This window comes from Amblyomma mixtum, chromosome 9, assembly GCF_055824585.1.
Source record: "Amblyomma mixtum isolate Tamu chromosome 9, ASM5582458v1, whole genome shotgun sequence".
In the NCBI taxonomy this organism is placed as follows: Eukaryota; Metazoa; Arthropoda; class Arachnida; order Ixodida; family Ixodidae; genus Amblyomma; species Amblyomma mixtum.
Genome location: NC_143020.1, coordinates 24,664,099 through 24,670,098, shown reverse-complemented (window position 1 = coordinate 24,670,098; position 6,000 = coordinate 24,664,099). Strand labels below are relative to the sequence as shown.

Sequence of the window (6,000 nt, the reverse complement as noted above, 5' to 3'; positions counted from 1 at the left end):
TAAGAGGGTTCTCACGCAGCTTCCACCCTCTCCGTTCGATGACGTTCAACGTCACACCTGCGGTAACTCAGGACGTTCCACGTCCGCCGCTTAGAACGTGGGTGGCGCTGATGAACACTCTCAAGGCTAAGTTACTTGTAAACATAAATACCCCCGAAAGCAGAACATTTGATAGCCGTCGCCGTAGCTCAGAGGTAGAGCATCGGACGCGTAATTCGGAGGTCGTGGGCTCGGATCCCACCGGCGGTATGTGGTTGTTTTTTCTTCTGCTTTTTAAATCAATTAGCTTTAAGCGATAACATATTTAGTAATATTCTAAATTGATCAACACCAGAAAATAAATAAATTAATTACAGATCCCCTGTGCCCCTTGGTTTCTGTGGCTGTTGGCTTCTGTCATATATATATATATATATATATATATATATATATATATATATATATAAGATGCGAAATTGAGAAACGCTTCGTTTATTGGGAGTCGACGTTTCGGACAGAGCCTGTCCTTTTTCAAGACTGAGGTTACATGGTTCTTGCTTCTCTTCTTAAAGGGTCTTCATCTGTACAGGTGTTCGACACCTGAGCCAAAACAAGCCGACGCTGCAGAAGGAAGAACGGCTCAGGGAAGAGAAAAAAAAAAGAAAAAATTAACAAAAAATACACAAACGGGACAGGGGGTGGGGAGGGTAAATGTCGTCGTCCGCCACCCACGTATGCGGTCGCGGGGAGAAAAGAAAAAAGGAAAAAAGGGGAGGGAAAAAAAAGGAACAGCGGGAGGGGAATATGGACAGAGAACTGAGTCCTAACACAGCGGACAGCTAGCAAAGTGTATAGAGACAAACAGTGGCCGACGCACAGCATAGATTTGAGATGCACTCGAATGTTGTCCACTTAAACGAGTAAACAAGATACAATGGAGCAAAAGGGCGGGGAAAAAAAAAGAAAGAAAGACTTCCACCATGTGCAACTTCTTTGGCAGGATGAGTCAAGGCGGGCAGAGTGGAATTTAACGAGACACACGTGGAGTGTACCTGCACACACCCACACAGGCAACAAAAAAAGGAAAAGAAAAGGCCGGAAACGGAGGCGACTTTGGGGAAGAATCGTCGCGTGGGGCCACTATGAATGGCGGGGGTGCTTAAGTTCTTTGACGGCGCCGCTCTCGTCAAGATGGTCGAACGGGGGAAGGTAAGAACGCTGTGGGCGATGAGGCCATCGATGTAAGCGTATGGGAGAAAGCTTGCGAGGCCTGTCAGGCCGGAACTCCAAGGTCAGTATTGGATTAGAGGGGGCGTATTGAAGACAAAGCGCCCAGGTTCTCATTAATGCCTTGGGCAATTGTTCCAAACTTATAAATAAAGTACGACTCGCGTTGCTCCCGTTCCCGGGTGTTGTTGAACCCACCCTGTAAGACTGTTAATTTAAGTGCTTCAAATGGGTGTTTTTTGTCATTAATGTGTTTTGACAAGGGGAGGTTAGGTAGAGATAGGGCATGAGCGCGGTGGTTATTAAAGCGAAATCGTAGAGGGTTAACCGTCTGCCCAATGTACTGCATACTGCACACACCACATTCTAGGAGGTAGATAACGTTGGAGGAGTCACAATTAAAGTCGCCATTGATTTTCCATTTAAAGCCTGAGGCTGTGCTTATCGCACAGCTGGTTGTTTGCATATGTTTGCAGACGTGGCATCTACTTTTGGCGCAGGGTCGGCAACCCAACCCAAGGTGGTTATGTGTTTTTGAGTGTACGAGAATGTTTTGAATGTTTTTCGGTCGTCTGTAGACTACGTGAGGGGGAGTAGTGAAAATTTTTGCGAGGCGCTCGCTTTGTTCGAGAATGTTCGAGAACATTCTCGAACAAAGCGAGCGCCTCGAGGCATTAATGAGAACCTGGGCGCTTTGTCTTCAATACGCCCCCTCAAATCCAATACTGACCTTGGAGTTCCGGCCTGACAGGCCTCGCAAGCTTTCTCCCATACGCTTACACCGATGGCCTCATCGCCCACAGCGTTCTTACCTTCCCCCGTTCGACTATCTTGAGAGCGGCGCCGTCAAAGAACTTAAGCACCCCCGCCATTCATAGTGGCCCCACGCGACGATTCTTCCCCAAAGTCGCCTCCGTTTCCGGCCTTTTCTTTTCCTTTTTTTGTTGCCTGTGTGGGTGTGTGCAGGTACACTCCACGTGTGTCTCGTTAAATTCCACTCTGCCCGCCTTGACTCATCCTGCCAAAGAAGTTGCACATGGTGGAAGTCTTTCTTTTTTTTTTTCCCGCCCTTTTGCTCCATTGTATCTTGTTTACTCGTTTAAGTGGACAACATTTGAGTGCATCTCAAATCTATGCTGTGCGTCGGCCACTGTTTGTCTCTATACACTTTGCTAGCTGTCCGCTGTGTTAGGACTCAGTTCTCTGTCCATATTCCCCTCCCGCTCTTCCTTTTTTTTTCCCTCCCCTTTTTTCCTTTTTTCTTTTCTCCCCGCGACCGCATACGTGGGTGGCGGACGACGACATTTACCCTCCCCACCCCCTGTCCCGTTTGTGTATTTTTTGTTAATTTTTTCTTTTTTTCTCTCTTCCCTGAGCCGTTCTTCCTTCTGCAGCGTCGGCTTGTTTTGGCTCAGGTGTCGAACACCTGTACAGATGAAGACCCTTTAAGAAGAGAAGCAAGAACCATGTAACCTCAGTCTTGAAAAAGGACAGGCTCTGTCCGAAACGTCGACTCCCAATAAACGAAGCGTTTCTCAATTTCGCATCTTATTTTAAACTAGCAACCAAGTACGTTTACCTTATTGTGCTATATATATATATATATATATATATATATATATATATATATATATACAGGGTGTCCCAGCTAACTTGGACCAAGATTTATAAAAAAAACTAAGCGCTCTTCAGAACTGAAATCGCGTGGATGTTGTTGAGGTTTATCTAAAGTTACAGTACCATTTTTTCGCTCCTCCTATTTGAATAATTAGTCGAGATAAATAAATGAACTTTTTAAATATAGCTTGAAATGTTCAGGCGTCAATAAAAAAGTTGTGAAGCTCCACAAATATCGTCCAACCCAGGCACTTCCAACGCTATAGACCTAGCGCGGCCGTTTTCATTCAGGAAAAACGAAAGCCCGCGGAGTTTAAAAAATACCACGTGACAGCGCGCTGCATGCGCCCGGATGCGCCGCGATTACAGCGCTCTCACCCGTGCTTCGTAAGAAACATCGCCTGCTTCGGGCCTTTCGTGCTGCCCAAGACAGGGCTTCGCGATGTGCTTGGTTCCAAGATAAGCGCCAGTGGGCACGGGCGGCAATGGAAAGAAAGCGCGGCTCCTGTTATTCAGCGTAATTCACACGACGTTATCAGGCTTGTTATATGCGTCTTTGCTTGTTGGGATCTTGCTCCCAAATTCACACTCATGAGATTGTCATCGTTCCTTCGCCTGCAGTCTGCTAACGTGAGTGTGCAGTTATTGCCGCAGAAACGGGAGCCGCGCTTTCTTTTCATTGCCGCCCGTACCCACTGGCGCTTATCTTGTAACCAAGCGCATCGCGAAGCCCTGTCTTGGGCAGCACGAAAGGCCCGAAGCGGGTGCTGTTTCTTACGAAGCACGGGTGAGAGTGCTGTAATCGCGGCGCATCCGGGCGCATGGAGCGCGCTGTCACGTGGTATTTTTGAAACTCCGCGGGCTTTCGTTTTTCCTGATTAAAAACGGCCACGCTAAGTATATCTCGTTGGAAGTGCCTGGGTTGGACGATATTTGTGGAGCTCCACAACTTTCCTATTGACGCCTGAACGTTTGAAGCTATATTTAAAAAGTTCATTTATTTATCTCGACTAAATATTCAAATAGGAGGAGCGAAAAAATGGTACTGTAACTTTAGATAAACCTCAACAACATCCACGTGATTTCAGTTCTGAGGAATGCATAGTTTTTTTATAAACCTTGGTCCAAGTTAGCTGGGACACCCTGTATATACATGGTCTGTTCAGAAAGTAGTAGGACTCATTAAAAAAAAATATTATTCAGGAGAATAGTACAAACGATTACAATTTTTCAAGGTAGACCCCTTCCGCACCTACACGCTGCTGCCAATGAGTTTTACAGTTTTCGTGCGCCTCCAGGAACGCCTGGACCGGAATGCTGTTTAGCTCCCTCGTCACGGCCTGTTGAACCACCTCTACCGATCCGTGGTGTTTCCCCTCGAGCGTCGATTTTATTCTCGGGAATAGAAAAAAGTCTGGCGGGGTCAAGTCGACGCTTTAGGGGGGCTAAGGCAGCGTTGCCGCATTGTGCTAGGCAAAAAATCGGGGTCCTCAATCACATGATGACGAAGATCCTACCGGTTGGCCTTTTCGTCCTCTGACAACACTCCCGGCATCAACTTCGCGCACGCTCTCCTCATGGATAAGGTTTCTGTCACGATCTCAAAAATTTGGGTTTGAGGAATGCTCAAGTTATCAGCCATAATTCTGATACTCACTCTACGTTCACTGTTAAGTAAATGTTTCACTCGCTACACATTTTCGTTGGTCTTGCTGGTCGAAGGGCGTCTGGAGCAGTCGTCTTCCTCCACTCTTTTCTTACCTTCTCGGAAAAGCTTGTGCCACTCAAAAACCCCTGATCTAGCCATGGAAGCGTCACCGTAGGCCTCCTTAATCATGTTGTGAGCCCCTTTGCCCGTTTTACGAAGATTTACTCAAAATTTGATCGCTTATCGCTGATCCAGGAAACGCTCAACGATTCTGCGTGACGAGACGTTTCGACAGGGGTTCACAGTACAAGCGACCTCCTCTCTTCAACGGCCGAGAGCCGACTGCCGATTTTCCCCAGCATTCCCTTCAACGATCCTGCATGCGCAGACAACCTCTCGTCCGCCCATTCGCCCAGGAAAAAACCAGTCCTACTACTTTCAGAACAGACCCTGTATATACGATTCGAGAAAGCCGACTCAACAAGCTTTCAAACGAATATTTCAATTTCCGGTATTTGGAACCCCATTGCTGATTAATAAACGCTAAAAACAGGGCTCAGGTTCGATGTTGAATATATCCTTCTCATCAAAAATCAACAGTCTCTTAGTAAATTGGAGCTAATTGAGAGATTAATCAATAATAAATATGAGCTACAATTTGCCCTCCTTACTGTACAATCCAGCCAAACTGAATGTACCGAATTATTCCTCTCCGTTTTTAAATAAAAAGCTGCGAAAGTTAACGCCCTGCGTACAGCGCAGCAAGTATGTACTACGTGTATTTACCAAATATACCTCGCAAAGTTCAACACTAACCACCACCCTGCAGATTTTTGTTAGCACAGCACCTTGGGCTTCCTGGTTATTAAACTTCAAATAACAGCGCAAAAAACACTGACGGGACACATACAACGAGAACACACAACAGCGCTCGTTCTGTGTTCTCGTTTAATGAGTCCCGTCTGTGTTTTTTTCGCTGTTGAATATTTTTGTTGCGGGGTCTGCGGCCACAAATGTAGGTTGTTTTTGAGGAGTGCAGCATTGAAAAATAGTGCGATTTCACCCAGGGTATACAATGACGTTAGCGCTCATATCAAGCACACGTCTCATGCAGTTTGTGTCATAGACCCGATGTAAGGGTATTATGAAACTGTGATTAATCCTTCGCGCCGCTGTGGACCGCTGATAGCAGCTCATGTGAACATCCGGCAGCAGACAAAAAGAATATAGCGCAGGATGTGGAAACCGTTATCACCGACACTTTCGTCAAATCAGGAAAATAACTGCACTGTTCGCTTTTCTGCTGGCCGCATTACACCAGAAAGCCGGAAATGTATCGCATAGATTGCCGAACAGGCGCTCGCACAAAGGAAAAGGCGTTAAAGCCGGATGTATGGTGACCGTCTCCGCTCCTTGTACCTCTTCTTATTGACGAATGTGCAGCCCTTAGGAGCCAAAATAGCAGAAAAATATTGCAAGGCGGTGGAAGAAAATCATCAGCCCTTATACTCTTATTTCGGTCTGTCAGC

The 6,000-nt window shown here is 46.4% G+C and overlaps 1 protein-coding gene across 2 annotated transcripts in view; it reads right to left on the bottom strand.

Moving 5' to 3' along the window:
* The window catches only part of LOC149328536 (receptor-type tyrosine-protein phosphatase H-like), a 146,290-nt gene that overhangs the window by 91,148 nt on the left and 49,142 nt on the right, over positions 1-6,000 (bottom strand). The gene's annotated exons all lie outside the window — the stretch shown is intronic.